This window comes from Oryctolagus cuniculus, chromosome 1, assembly GCF_964237555.1.
Source record: "Oryctolagus cuniculus chromosome 1, mOryCun1.1, whole genome shotgun sequence".
Taxonomy (NCBI): Eukaryota; Metazoa; Chordata; class Mammalia; order Lagomorpha; family Leporidae; genus Oryctolagus; species Oryctolagus cuniculus.
Genome location: NC_091432.1, coordinates 237,752,245 through 237,767,592, shown reverse-complemented (window position 1 = coordinate 237,767,592; position 15,348 = coordinate 237,752,245). Strand labels below are relative to the sequence as shown.

Here is a 15,348-nt window from a genome sequence, read left to right as displayed (position 1 = left end):
TAACTCTGGCTTTCAAATAAATAATCCCCTTTTTTAAAAAGATTTATTTCTTGGGGCCGGCATTGTGGCAAAGTGGGTAAAGCAGTCACCTGCAATGTGGCATCCCATAAAAGCACCAGTTGGAGTCCCAGCTGCTCTATTTCCAATCCAGTTCTCTGCTATGGCCTGGGAAAGTAGAAGATGGCCCAAGTGCTTGGGCCCCTGCACCCACGTGGGAGACCTGTAAGAGGCTCCTGGCTTCAGATCGGCACAACTCCAGCCACTGTGGCCAACTGGGGAGTGAACCATCGGATGGAAGACCTCTCTCTCTAACCATCGGATGGAAGACCTCTCTCTCTCTCTAACCATCGGATGGAAGACCTCACTCTCTTTCGCTCTCTCTCCTTCTCTCTCTTATCTTTCAGATAAATAAATAAAATCTTTAAAGAATATTTATTTATTTATTTGACGGCAGAGTTAGAGAGAGGGAAGGAGGGAGGAGAGGGAGAGACAGAGAGAGAGGTCGTCCACCTACTGTTCCACTCCCCAAATGGCAGCAATAGTTGGAGCTGGGCCAATCTGAGGCCTGGAGCCAGAAGCCTCCCCTGGATCCCCCTGGCTATCCTCCATGGCCTTCCCAGGCCACCAGCAGGGAACACATCCAAAGAGGAGCAGCCAGGATAAGAACTGGCATCTACAAGGGATGCCGGCACCACAGGCGGAGGTCCAACCTACTACACCACATGGCCAGGATGCAAATAAATAATTCTTTAAGGAAAAAATGAGAAAGAGAGAGAAAGAGAAAGACCAACGAAGCGTAGCAGGTAAAGCCTCCGCCCACAACCTGGCATCTCATATAGGGGCAGTGGTTCATGTCCTGGCTCTCTATTTCTGACCCAGCTCCCTGCTAATGCACCTGGGAAAAAGCAGCGGAAGATGGTTCAAGTGTGTGGGCCCCTGTCACCCACATAGGAGACGCAGAGGAAGCTCCTGCTCCTGGCTTTGGCCTGGTCCAGATCTAGCTGTTGTGCCCATCTGGGGAGTGAACCTGAGGACAGATCTCTGTTTCTTCCTCTTCTCTCTAACTCTGCATTTCAAATAATAGGGTTTTTTAAAAATAATAAAAGGGAGGAAAAAAAGACAAAAATTATAACCTTTATCTCCCAATGTAATCGCCATCAAGTTCAAGATCTTTTTGAAAATGATATCAAGGTTGAATACATCCCTAAAGACTCAAAGTCCAGGGAATCCAATGCAGTCTTTTCTGGGTTATTTTCTGAAGAAAAATGTGTACTCTCTAAAGAATTCTTAACATTAGGAAATGAGGAGGAGGCAGGAGGAGCCACGTCAGCAATCTAAGGTGGGTGGCCTGAGGACTTCAACATAAACTCAGAAAACGGGCACATGCAGGGGCCCTGGCTGGGGCAGAACTCTGAGGGAAGCTTTCCACAGGCCACGAGTGGCAGTTTTGGTTTGTGTTGTTCTTTGCTAAAGCTCTGGCTGAATTTCCTAACATCCCAATAAGCAGATGTTACCATTCTGTGGCCCTGCAGAAAGTCTGCAAGCAAAATGTCCTTTGCTCATGACTGGCCACTTCCACCTCCTACAGCCACAGATGTGACCCATGGGGAAAGCTGTGCTGCACCTTGGTAAACAACTCCTCCAGGGAGGGCTTCACGGCCTCACTCCCGCTGCTCAAAACGCCCACCAGCTGCTCTGCGCTCATCTGCATTTCACCTGGGCACAGCTGTCTGGACGCCCGCCATGCAGTGCACTCCACGTTGATTCTCCAGTCAGGAGGGGCCGGCTGAGCAACTGCCAGGTCTGTGGCAAGGGAATCGCCTGCACTGTCCACGGAAGCACGGAGGGGCTCTGTCCTCACAGATGGTGTGAACGGCCCACTGCTGTGCACTTCATCTTCGCACCGTCTCAATCCTTCCTCAAGCAAGCTGCTGGTAAACTGCTGACTTCTCTGGGGCACTGTCCCCACACACTGTCCCCAACAGTGACTGCCAGGCTTGCACTCCAGCTGCACCTAAATCTGACGCTTTTCCTGCTTCCGTTTTACAGTTCATGTGGCCCTGATAGGGGCTCTCTTCAGACCGAGCCTTATCCTTCCTAGTGCCCCACAGTACATCTTGTTCAGACATGTTACATCAGGGTAGCACGAGCTGATTTTGTTGCAAAAAATTTACTTTTAAATCCACTGGTAGTTATTTCAGAATACTCATTTTCCAGGGCTGGCACTGTGGCGCGGCAGGTTAACACCCTGGCCTGCAGTGCCGGCATTCCATATGGGCGCTTCTTCGAGACCCAGCTGCTCCACTTCCAATCCAGCTCTCTGCTATGACATGGGAAAGCAGTGGAGGATGGCCCAAGTCCTTGGGCCCCTGCACCCACGTGGGAGACCTGGAAGAAGCTCCTGGCTCTGGATCAGATCAGCTCCGGCTGTTGCGGCCAATTGGGGAGTGAACCATCGGATGGAAGACCTTTCTCTCTCTCTGCCTCTTTCTCTCTGCCTCTCTCTGTGTAACTCTTTCAAATAAATCAATAAATCTTTTTAAAAAATACACATTTTCCTTGAGTTTTTTGGTGTGTTTTTTTTTTTTTTAAGTTGTATTTATTTATTTGAAAGGCAGAGTTACAGAGAAGCAGAGGCAGAGAGAGAAAGAGGTCTTCCATGTGCTGGTTCACTCCCCAAATGGCCACAACAGCCAGAGCGGTGTGGATCCAATTTGAAGGCAGGAGCTTCCTCTGAGTCTCCCACGTGGGTGCAGGGGTCCAAGCACTTGGACCATCCTACACTGCTTTCCCAGGAGCATCAGCAGGGAGTGGGTTTGGAAATGGAGCAGCTGGGACTCAAACCGGTGCCCAAATGGGATGCTGGCGCTGCAGGCCGGGGCTTTAACCCACTTTGCTACAGCACTGGCCACTCCTAGAGATTTTTGAAGACTCCACATACACTATGCAAAGGGAACAGAAGTCACCATACTGATATCATACAAAATAGACTTTAAAAAAAGAACTCAGAGACCAGCACTGTGGAGCAGTGGGTTGGGCCTCTGCCTGTGACAGCAGTATCCATTATGAGCACAGGTTCAAGTCCCAGCTGCTCCACTTCCGATCCAGCTCCCTGCTAATGGCTTGGGAAAACAGCGGAAAACGGCCCAAGTGCTTGGACCCCTTCACCCACGTGGGAGACCCAGAAGAAGCTCCTGGCTTCAGATCAGTCCAGCTTCAGCCTTTGTGGCCATTTGGGGAGGAGAACAGCAGGTGGAGAACCTCTCTCTCTCTCCCCCTCTGTCTAACTCTGCTTCTCAAATAAACAAATCTTTTAAAAAAAAAAAAAAAACAAAAGAAAAAAATTAGTGGTATTTCTATTATTAAAAAAACTCACAAGAATAACAAGAACCCAGGGCAGGCACTGTGGCACAGGGGGTTATGCATTGCTTGGTGTGCCCACTTCCCGTAAGAGTGGCTACTCCACTTCAGATCCAGCTTACTGCAATGCATTCCAGGAGTCAGCACAAAATGGCTCAAGTACTTGGGCCCCCGCTACCCACCTGGGAGACCCAGCTGGAGTTTTGGGCTCCTAGTATCAGCCTGGACCTGCCCAGCTGTTGTAGCCATACGGGGAGTGAACCAGCTGGTCTCTCTCTGCATCTCCCTTGCTACTTCTCAAATAAATAAATCTTTATAAAAAAAAATGGGAAATGTTGTTACAAACACAGAAGGTCATTTCATAATGATAAAAGAGGTAAAACAACATGTATATATAACAACTACAAATATATACGAAGCAAAAACTGACAGAATTCAAGAAAAACCAGGATTTTAACAATGACAGAGATGTAAATGCCCTACTCTCAGTAACTAAGAGAACAACTGGAAAGAAAACAGGAAGAAGGAAGATTCAACATCATCAATCAACTCAACCTGACATACAAAGAACTCCACTACAGGACCACATAACGCACACTGTGTCCTGTACCCAGGATACACAATGAGAGACACTAGGGAAACCTAACAAACACTCTGAAATTACACAAAGTATGTGTTCCGACTGAACAGAAGTAGATCAGACACCAACCAACAAAATCTGGGAAATACAAACATTCAGAAATTAAATGACACACTTCCATAGAAGTCACAGGTCAGACAAATCACAAGACACAGATGCTGTCAGTGGGGTTAACACTGAAAACACAGCACATCCACATGCGCAGGAGGCAGCTGCACTAGGTGTTCTGGACAGCCACACTGAGAGTGCCCCAAGCCAGGGGCCTGAAACAACAGAAATGTAGTCTCAAGGTTCCGGAGGCCAGAAACCTGGTGCCAAGGGGCTGAGCCACCTTCCTGGCCTCTTCCAGCTCTGAGTGTTTGCTGATCATCCCTGCTTTCCTTGGCTTGCAGAGGCTTCACCAAAGTCCCACCTGCCTTCTTCCCACATGGGTTCACTCTGCCTCCTCTGGGCCTGTCATGTGCACAGGCATGGGGGGCCCATCCTCTACAAGTACCACTGTATCTTAACCAACGTGCAACGTGCAACGACCCTATTCCCTATTTTCTTTTTTAAATATATTCTCTTTGACAGTGAAAAGTGTATTTTTTTTTTTGGAGATTTATTATTGGGGCCGGCGCTGTGATGTAGCGGGGCAAGGCCGCTGGCTGCAGTGCTGGCATTCCATATGGGCGCTGGTTCCAGTCTTGGCTGCTCCACTTCTGATCCAGCTCTCTGCTATGGTCTGGGAAAGCAGCAGAAGATGGCCCAAGTCCCTGGGCCCCTGCACCCATGAGAGACCCGGAATAAGCTCCTGGCTCCTGACTTCAAATCAGCACAGCTCCTGCCATTGTGGCCAACTGGAAAGCGACCCAGCAGATGGAAGACCTACCTACCTCTCTCTCTCTCTCTCTCTCTCTGCCTCTCCTTCCTTCTCTGTGTAACTCTGACTTTCAAATAAATAAATAGCTATTTTTTAAAAAAATGAAAGAACAAATATTACTATTGATTCTTAAAAAAATAAAAATAAAAAGCCCTACAAGGGAATAGTATGAGCAACTAATTCAACAAATTAGAAAACCCTACTAAAATGAACAAATTCCTAGAAAGATACAAAATGCCAAAAATAATTCTGGGAGAAAGACAAGACCTAAATCCATAAAACACATAAAAAAGATTAATAATAATTTTTTTGAAATTCCAGAACCAGATGGCTTCAAGGTCAGCTCTACCAGACTTTGAAAGCAATGACACCAATCCTTCTCAGCAGCTCTCAGAAGCAAGAGGGAATGCACCTCCCAGCTCACCCCGAGAAGCCAGACACCCAGAGATGGACTCCACAGGACGGTACAGAAAGAAATCCGACCAGCACAACACACATCATACAGACAGAAGTGGAAGCCCTCAACCACGCGGTAGCAAACAAGCCAGCAAGATGTAAATGAACATGAATAGACATGATTACCAAATGGACTTGCTGTGGACCTTAAGGTAGTCACCTCAGTAAAGAAAAAGCCGTGTAGTCATCACAATGCTTCTCATACAGAACCGCCATCTGACAAATTCCAACACTTCTCTGATGAAAACACTCAACAAACTAGGAATAAAAACAAGTTCTAGACCTAATCAAGGGATCTAAGGAAGAAACCTCAGTAAACATAACTCATGGTAAAGGGCAGAAAACTTTGCCCCAAGAACAGGAGGAGGAAGGAATGGCAGTTTTCACAACTTCCATTCAACATTTTTTCTTAAAGATTTATTTATTTATTTTATTTGAAAGAGTTACACAGAAAGAGGAGAGGCAGAGAGGGAGAGAGGTTTTCCATCCGATGGTTCATTCCTCAATTGGCCACAATGGCCAGAGCTGCGCCAATCTGAAGCCAAGAGGTTCCAGGTTCCCTGTGCGGGTACAGGGGCCCAAGGACTTGGGCCATCCTCCACTGCTTTTCCCAGGCCACAGCTGAGAGCTGGATTGGAAGTGGAGCAGCTGGGTCTCAAACTGGCGCCTATATGGGATGCCAGCGCTCCAGGCCAGGGCGTTAACCCATGGCCCCCATTCAACATTTTTAAAAGACGTAATTATTTATTTGAAAGGCAAACTAATAGAGAGACAGAGAGACCTTCCATTTGCTGGTTTACTCCCAATGGCCACAAGAGCAGGGGCTCCTTCAGGCTGAAGCCAAGACCCTGAACCCCATCAAGGTCTCCCACGTGGGCGGTAGGGACCCAAGCATTTGAGCCAGGTGCGTTAGCAGGGAGATAGATGGAAGCAGAGTAGATGGGACTAGAAGTGGAGCTCTGATAGAGAATGCCAGCTTCCCAACTGCAACTTAATCCACTGCACCACAACCCTAGCTCCTTATTCAACTTTTACTGGAGGCTCTAAACAGGGCAATTAAACAAATTTTAAAACATAATGAGGGGCACAGTGGGCTAAGCTGCCGCCTGCAGTGCTGGCATCCCATGGACTGCTCCATTTCCCATCCAGCTCTCTGCTATGGCCTGGAAAAGCAATAGAATGGCACAACTCCAGCCGTTATGGCCATGTGGGGAGTGAACCAGCAGATGGAAGACCTCGCTCGCTCTCTCTCTCCGCCTCTGCCTCTCTGCAACTCTTTCAAACAAATCTTAAAAAAAAAAAAAAAAAAATTCTATTAACAAAGGCATGATTTTATACATATTTGTACATTTTACAAAAATAAACTTATTCATTAATTCTATTTTCTATAAACTTTCAGAAGAACCCCTCAAGATGGCAATACCTGGACCAGCATGTGGCATAGTGGGTTAAGCCACTGCCTGTAATACCAGCATCCAGTAAGGGTGCAGGTTCATGTCCTGGCTGCTCCACTTCCAATCCAGGGAAGTGGAAGAATGGCCTGGGAAAAACAGTGGAAGATGGTCCAAGTGTTTGGGTCCCTGATACCCAAGTGGGAGACCTGCTGGAAGAAGCTCCTGGCCCATTGTAGCCATCTGGGGAGTAAACCAGGGAATGGAAGATCTCTGTCCCTCTCTCTAACTCCAACTCTCAAAATAAATAAATAAATCTTGGAGGGAAAAAAGGTGGCAATAACCCCAAATGGATCAACATAGTCAATATAATCCTCATCCAATTCCCAAAAGGCATTTTTCCCAACATTGACAACATAACCTTAAAACTCATATGAATGGTCCAGCACTGTGGCTTAGTAGGCTAAGCCACCGCCTGCAGTGCAGGCTTCCCATCCCAGCTGCTCCTCTTCTGATCTAGCTCTATTATAATATGCCTGGGAAAGCAGTAGAAAATGACCCAAGAGCTTGGGCCCCTGCACCAGTGTGGGACACTCCTGGGCTCCTGGCCCAGCTCCGGCCGTTGTAGCCATTTGGGGAGTGAACCAGAGGGTGGAACACCTCTCTCTGTCACTCTACCTCTCAGATAAAATAATCAATTTTTTAAAATTCACATGACAATGCAAGGTGTCCATAAGAGTCTCAACAATCTTGAAACAGAAGAGCAAAGATGGGAGACTCAAACTCCCCCTCCAAACTTTTTACAGAGCTTCCAGGATCAAGACAAGGTGGTGACAGAGCGAGGAGATACATAAAGGTCAATGGAACAGAACGGAGAATCCAGAAATAAACCTTCACACCAACAATTCAGAAGGGAAATAACAGTCTTCTCAACAGATGGTCCTAAACCAACTGGACAGCCACAATTAAAAGAACGAAGCTGGAGCCCATCTCATATCATGCAGAAAAGTCAGTCAAAATATACCAACAATGCAACTGTGATAGCTACAACTACAGCACTGAGCAGAAACAACCTTCCTCACTACCAGATACAGGCAATCAGATGACTACAAAAGCACAAGCAAATAAACAAAAAACAAAAAAATCAGACTTCATCAAAATTGTTTGTGCTTCAAAGGATATCATCGATAAAATGATGAAAAAACCCAGAGAGTGAAGTGATAACCCACAGAATGAGACTATGTGCACATCACCTATCTGATCAAAGACTTGTATGCAGAATAAGTGAAGACGTCAAATTTAAAATGGGCAAAGGATGAGAAGATATTTCTCTGAAATATAACAACTGATGAATAAGCTCACAAAAAATGCCCACCACCACCAGCCGTCAACATAACACAAACTAAAACCACAATGAGGGACCACCTCACATTTATTACAACAGCCACACGCAAAAGGACAAGACATGGGTATTTGACACAGTGGTTAAGTTGCCTCTTGTGGGGGCTGGTGTCCTGGTATGGCAGGTTAAGCTGTGGCCTTTGATGCTGGAATCTCATATAGTCCCCATAAAGTTCAACTCCTATAGTTCAAGTCTCAGCTGCTCCAATTCTGATCCAACTTCATGCTAATGCACCTGGGAAAGTCAGGGAATATAGCTCAGGTGCTTGGGCCCCTGCACCCACGTGGGAGACCCAGAAGAAGCTCTTGACTTCGGCCTGGCCCAGCCCTGCCATTGCAGCCATTTGGGGAGTGAACCAGAGCATGGAAGACCCCTATACCCCACCTCTGTAACTCTGCCCTGGAAGTAAATTAAAAAATCAATCTTAAAAAAAAAGTAGCCAGGGCCAGCGCTGTGGCATAGTGGGTGGGGCCGCCGCCTGCAGTGCAAGCATGCATGTGGGTGCTGGTTCAAGTCCCAGCTGCTCCACTTCCAATCCAGCTCTCTGTTATGGCCTGGGAAGGCAGTGGAGGATGGCCTAGGTGCTTGGTCCCCTGCACCGGCATGGGAGACCTGGAAGAAGCTCCTGGTTCTGGCTTTGGAGCAGCACAGCTCTGGCCATTGCAGCCATTTGGGGAGTGAACCAGTGGATGAAAGACCTTTCTCTCTCTTCTCTGTAACTCTACTTATTCAAATAAATTTTTAAAATCCTTTAAAAAATAAATTAAAAAGGGCGCCGGCGCCGCAGCTCACTAGGTTAATCCTCCGCCTGTGGTGCCAGCACCTCAGGTTCTAGTCCCAGTTGGGGTGCCGGTTCTGTCCCGGTTGCTCCTCTTCCAGTCCAGCTCTCTGCTGTGGCCCGGGAATGCAGTGGAGGATGGCCCAGGTCCTTGGGCCCTGAACCCACATGGGAGACCAGGAAGAAGCACCTGGCTCCTGGCTTCAGATCGGTGCAGCGCGCCAGCCGCAATGCACCAGCCGTAGCGGCCACTTTGGGGGTGAACCAATGGAAAAAGGAAGACCTTTTTCTCTGTCTCTCTATCTCTCACTGTCTAACTCTGCCTGTCTAAAAAAATAAAAATAATTAAAAATTAAAAAGGGCACAGTATTTACATATAACCTACACTTAAAATTACTATAGATCACTTATACCAGCTAACGCAATGTAAATGCTATGCAGATAGTTGTAATACTGTATTGTTGGGAATAATGACTACAAAACAGTTCTATACATATTCTGTAGGTTGCAATATTTCTTTTCAAATATTTTCAACCCAAGGTTAGTTGAATCCACAGATAAAGACATCCAGATATATTTGAATAGCCTAAAACTGGGATCTAAAATGTCTACACACAGCACAACGCATAAAGAAACTGTAAAGTCCAGACATGAGAATGAACACTCGACAGCAGTCTGCAGTTGCACAGAGCAATCTCAGCAACATGAAATAGATCAAAAGAAGCCAAACACCAGCACACTCCGCATGGCACTCTATATGACCGTAGCACAGAAGCAGGGAAAATTAATAAAAGCATTCAAAGTCAAGACAGCAGTTAACCAAGGGAAAGCAGAGGGCCGACCATCAGTGGCATAAGGAGGCTCCTAAGGTCCTGGCACCGCTCCTTGCTTACTCTAGGTACTATGCACACACAGGAAAATAAATACACCATGCATGCACTTTTCTATAGGTGTCATATACAATAAACTGCCCCTGAAGACAGTCTGTCATTGTTAACTTCAGTGTCATTGTTACAAATTTGGTTCATACAAAGCTCCAAGGGCAGACTCTAGCAGCCCACGAGGAGACCTGCAAGAGGAGGCAGGAAATGACCTGACCTATCCCTGGCCATATTGACAGATACCTTATTTCATCCTATTGTTCAAGGAGCTCAGAGAAGACAGCAAATCCCACAGAGGAGACCACAACAAAGACTCCTCCAAAATCTGAACACCAGCCTTGGATCTGGTGAGGGAACCTAGACTTTAGGCACAAAAAGAATCTTAACCAGTCCATACATAATTGTCAAACTACACCAAGAGAAATTCTGTGTTCTCTTAGGCTAACACTTACCAGGAGGCAGCCCTATAACAGTCAAAAATCTACCCTTGGGGCCAGCATTGTGCCACAGCTACTTCAGCGGCTGCTTGCAATGTCAGCATCCCAGCTTTGAGCACTGGTTCAATTCCTAAATACTCCACTCCCTACTAATGCGCCTGGAAAAGCAGTAAAGAATGGCACAAGTGCTTAGGCCACTGTATCCACAAGGGAGATCCAGAAGAAGCTCCTGGCTCCTGGCTTCGGACAGGTCCAGCTCCAGCTTGTTGCAGCCATTTGGGGAGGAAACCAGCAGATGGAAGAGCTCTGTCTCTCCCTCTCTGTAACTCTGCCTTTCCAATAAATAAATCTTGTTTAAAAAATGTAACTAAAAACTTATCAAGTTGCTTTTATAAAAAGGTTTATTTATATGGGGGCCAGAGCTGTGGTGTAGCGGATAAAGCCACCGCCTGCAGGCATCCCATATGGCGCTGGTTTGAGTACCGGCTGCTCCACTTCCTATCCAGCTCTCTGCTATGGGCTGGGAAAGCAGTAGAAGATAGCCCAGGTTGGGCCCCTGCACCCATGTGGGAGACCCGGAAGAAACTCCTGGCTCATGGCTCCTAGCTTGAGATTGGCGCAACTCCAACCGCTGCAGCCATCTGGGGAGTGAACGAGAGGATGCAAAACCTCTCTCGCGCTCTCTTTCTCTGCCTCTCCTTCTCTAACTCTTTCAAGTAAATAAATCAATCTTTGAAAAAAAAAAAGATTTATTTATGTATTTGAAAATCACAGTTACAGAGAAAGGGACAGAGAAAAATCAATGGATCTTCCTTCCATCTGCTGGTTCACGCCCCAAATGGCTACAATGACCAGGGATGGCCCAGGCCAAAGCAGGGAGCCAGGAGCTACTTCCAGGTCTCCCATATGGGTGGCAGGGGCCCAGGGACTTGAGGCACTTTCTGCTGTTTTCTCCGGATTACTAGCAAGAAATTGGATAGGAATTAGAGCAGCCAAGACTCAAACCGGTGCCCACATGGGATGCCGGCAAGGCAGGTTGCAGCTTAACCTACTATACCATGGCACCAGCCCCAAATTGCTTTTAATAGTATTTTATTTAACCCAATGTATCCAAAATATATTTCATGGGCAGGCATTTGGCACAGGAGTTAAGATGCCATTTGGAATACCCACATCCTATACTTGAGTGCCTGGGTTTAGGTCCCTTTCGCCTCCTTCCAAATCCAGCGTTCCAGCTTCATACTAATCTGCATTCTATGACGCAGCAGCTGATGGCTCAACTACTTGGATCTCTGACGCATATGTGGGAAACCCAGATTGAGTTCCAGGCTCCTGCCTTCGGCCTGGCACAGCACTGATTTTTGTGGGCATTTGGGGAGTTCATCTGCAAATGGAATATATCTCTGTGCCTTTCAAATAAAATTAAAAATTAAGTAAAAAAAATTTAAATATACACTTCAACATGTAATTGACATTTTTAAAAGATTTTATTTGGCCGGCGCCGCAGCTCACTAGGCTAATCCTCCGCCTAGCGGCGCCGGCACACCGGGTTCTAGTCCTGGTTGGGGCGCCGGATTCTGTCCCGGTTGCCCCTCTTCATGGCCAGCCCTCTGCTGTGGCCAGGGAGTGCAGTGGAGGATGGCCCAGGTGCTTGGGCCCTGCACCCCATGGGAGACCAGGAAAAGCACCTGGCTCCTGGCTCCTGCCATCGGATCAGCGCGGTGCGCCGCCCGCAGCGTGCCGGCCGCGGCGGCCATTGGAAGGTGAACCAACGGCAAAGGAAGACCTTTCTCTCTGTCTCTCTCTCTCACTGTCCACTCTGCCTGTCAAAAAAAAAAAAAAAAAAAAAATTTTATTTATCTATTTGACAGGCAGAGTTACAGTGAGAGAGAGAAAGACGACAGAAAGGTCTTCCTTCCGTTGGTTCACTCGTTGACATTTTTAAAACATTCTTGAAAGGCAGAGATAGTGCAATCAGTAAAATCAAGGTTATAAGATACTTTGGAACAATAAATCATTATCTCCAAAACTGCAAAAGCAAAACATAAAGACACGGAAGTGAAATCAACACATTATACTGAGGTTTAAGAGATAGCTATTGGGGGCCTGTGGTGTGGTATAACGAATTAAGTCACCATCTACAGCACCAGCATCCCACATGAGCACAGGTTCGAGTCCCAGCTGCTCCACTTATGATCCAGTTCCCTGTTGATATGCCTGGGAAAGCAGCAGAGGGTAGCCCAAGAGCCTGGGCCCCTGCACCCATGTGGGAGACCTGAAAGAAGCTCCTGGCTTTGGTCTGGCCCAGCCTTGGCTGTTGCAGCCATTTGGGGAGTGAACCACAGGACAGAAGACTCTCTCTCTCTCTCTCTCTCTCTCTCTCTGACTCTGTCTCTATAACTCTGCAACTTTGCCTTTCAAATAAAACAAATAAATCTTGAAAGAGAGAAGGAAAGAAAGAGAGAGATGGGGGGGGGGGAGATCTACTGGGGCAGGTGTTATGGCACAGCAGGCTAAGCCACCACCTGCAACACCAGCATCCCATATGGGCACTGATTTGTATAACAGCCGCTCCACTTCCAATCCAGCTCCCTGCTAATGTGCCTGGGAACAGTGGAAGATAGCCCAAGTGCGTGGGCCCCTGCACCTACCTGAGAGACCTGGATGAAGCTCCTGGCTCCAGGCTATAACCTGGCCCAGCCCTGGCTGTTGCAGCCATTTGGGGAGTGATCCAGTGGATGGATGATCTATCTCTCTGCTTTTCAAATAAATACATCTTTAAAAGAAAAAAGAAAAGATGAGTTTGTCCTTTTTAAAAAAAAATAATTATGGGGCCGGCTTCATGGCGTAGAGGGTAAAGCCACCTCCTGTAGTGCAAGCATCCCATATCAGCGCTGGTTCTAGTCCCGGCTGCTCTACTTCTGATGCAGCTCTCTGCTCTGGCCTGAGAAAGCAGTAGAAGACAGCCAAAGTGCCTGGGTCCCTGCACTCACATGGGAGTCCCAGAAGAAGCTCCTGGCTTCAGATCGGCGCAGCTCTGGCTGTTGCAGCTGTCTGGGGAATGAACCAGCGGATGGAAAACTTCTGTCTCTGCCTCTGCCTCTCTGTAACTCCGCCTTTCAAATAAATAAATAAACCTTTAAAATAATAATAACTGATACTCAATAAATATTTAACCCCTTAAAAACACCACTTTAGGGGCTGGTGCCGTGGCTCACTTGGTTAATACTCCTGGCTTCTGATCAGCGCAGCGCGCCAGCTACAGCACGCCAGCCATAGCGGCCATTTGGGGGGTGAACCAACGGAAGGAAGACCTTTCTGTCTCTCTCTCACTGTCTAACTCTGCCTGTCGAAAAAATAAATAAATAATTAGGCTCTAAAACTATTGCCTCCACGTCTGCCTGGGTGAGCAACTTAAGTTGAAAAACTGCTCACTTAGAAGCTGGCATTGTGGTGTAGTCGGTTAAGCCAGTGTCTGCAGTGCCAGCATCCCATGTGGATACAGGTTTGAGTCCTGACTGCTCCACTTGCAGTCCAGCTCCCTGCTAACGCACCTGAGAAAGCAGCAGAAGATAGCCCGTGTGTTGAGCCCCTGTCATCAACAGGGGAGACCTGCATGAAGCTCCTGGCTTTGGCCCGGCCCAGCCCTGGGGGCCATCTGGGAAGTGAACTAATGGATGGAATATAAATCAGTCAATCTCTTTCTCATCTCTCTCCCTCCTGCTCTTGCTCTCTCTCCCTCCTCTTGGTTAACTTCGCCTTTCAAATAAGTAAATATTTAAGGCCGGTGACTTGGCTCACTTGGCTAATCCTCCGCCTGCGGCGCCGGCACCCCAGGTTCTAGTCCCGGTTGGGGTGCCGGGTACTAGTCCCAGCTGCTCCTCTTCCAGTCCAGCTCTCTGCTGTGACCCAGGAGGGCAGTGGAGGATGGCCCGAGTGCTTGGGTCCCTGCACCCGCATGGGAGACCAGGAGGAAGCACCCAGCTCCTGGCTTCGGATCAGCGAAGTACGGGCCATGGCGGCCATTGGGGGAGTGAACCAACGGAAGGAAGACCTTTCTCTGTCTCTCTCTCACTGTCTATAACTCTGTCTCCCTCTCACACTATCTAACTCTGCCTGTCAAAAAAAAAAAAAAGTAAAGTAAATATTAAAAAAAAAAAAAACCTGCCCACTTGACTTGGCTGAGGACAAAGGCATCTATCAAGCATGGTACCTAATAAGAAGAGCCCAAAATATAGTTCTTATAAACTATGTATTTCAAAGACAATCTCAATAAAGGGCCAGCATTCTGGCATAGTGGGTTAAGCTACCATCTGCAATGGCGGCATCCCTTATGGGCACCGGTTCAAGTCCCTGCTGCTCCACTTCCAATCCAGCTCTCTGCTAATGTGCCAGAGAAAGCAGAGAAAGATGGCCCAAGTACCTGGACTCCTGCACCCATGTGGAGACCAGGAAGACACTCGTGGCCCCTGGCTTCAGCCTGGTCATTGTAGTCATTTGGGGAACGATAGAGTGGATGGAAAATATCTCCCTCTCCTTCTCTCTCTCTCCATAACTAAGCCTTTAAAATAAATAATATTTCAAAAAATTTAAATATGGCCAAACATAAAACTGTCATCTAGGACAGGAGGCAGAAGCAGGAAACCAGGCTCTAGCCCTCAGTCTGGTAATGCCCACAGGTGGTACCTCAAACCCTGAGGTCACCCACAACATCCTTTTGGACATGTTAGGGCCAAGGAACCTTGCAGCCACCAGGAACTACATTCTAAGGTCCCACCCAGGATCTGCTTCTCAAGATCACAGTAAATGGCTCCGATTCTCCCTCTTTACCAGAAGTCACAAACTCCACTTAGGGCACATCTGAAACCCTACTCAGAACACGAAAGATGGAGGGTGACAGAAAGCCACACGGCTCCAGAGTGGAGGAAGAGACGGCGGGCAGAGTGGGAGTGGCGGCTCCCAGGTACAACCGCTCTCCTGCATTCTGTGCTGCACAGCTGGGAGGCTCGCAGGTGCTGGGTACAGTCAGGTTAACAACGGGCTTACCGATGTAACTCCATCCTAAGTCGAGGAGCTCTGCTACCAGAAGGCAAGAGACTGCCGACCCTCCCCGTGGGAAACCACACCAGCCCAGGGACTGG

At 47.7% G+C, this 15,348-nt stretch overlaps 1 protein-coding gene across 14 annotated transcripts in view; it reads right to left on the bottom strand.

Moving 5' to 3' along the window:
• Positions 1 to 15,348, bottom strand: part of EHMT1 (euchromatic histone lysine methyltransferase 1) — a 186,227-nt gene that overhangs the window by 164,405 nt on the left and 6,474 nt on the right. For 2 of the 14 annotated variants that reach the window (XM_070059757.1, XM_070059763.1), the window contains exon 1: positions 12,859 to 12,983. The exons of 10 other annotated variants lie outside the window; for them this stretch is intronic. The gene's annotated coding sequence lies outside the window, so the exon portion shown is untranslated. Of the gene's footprint in view, positions 1 to 12,858; positions 12,984 to 15,348 lie in introns of those variants that run through there. 2 more of the 14 variants (XM_070059754.1, XM_070059761.1) reach the window with 1 other exon arrangement.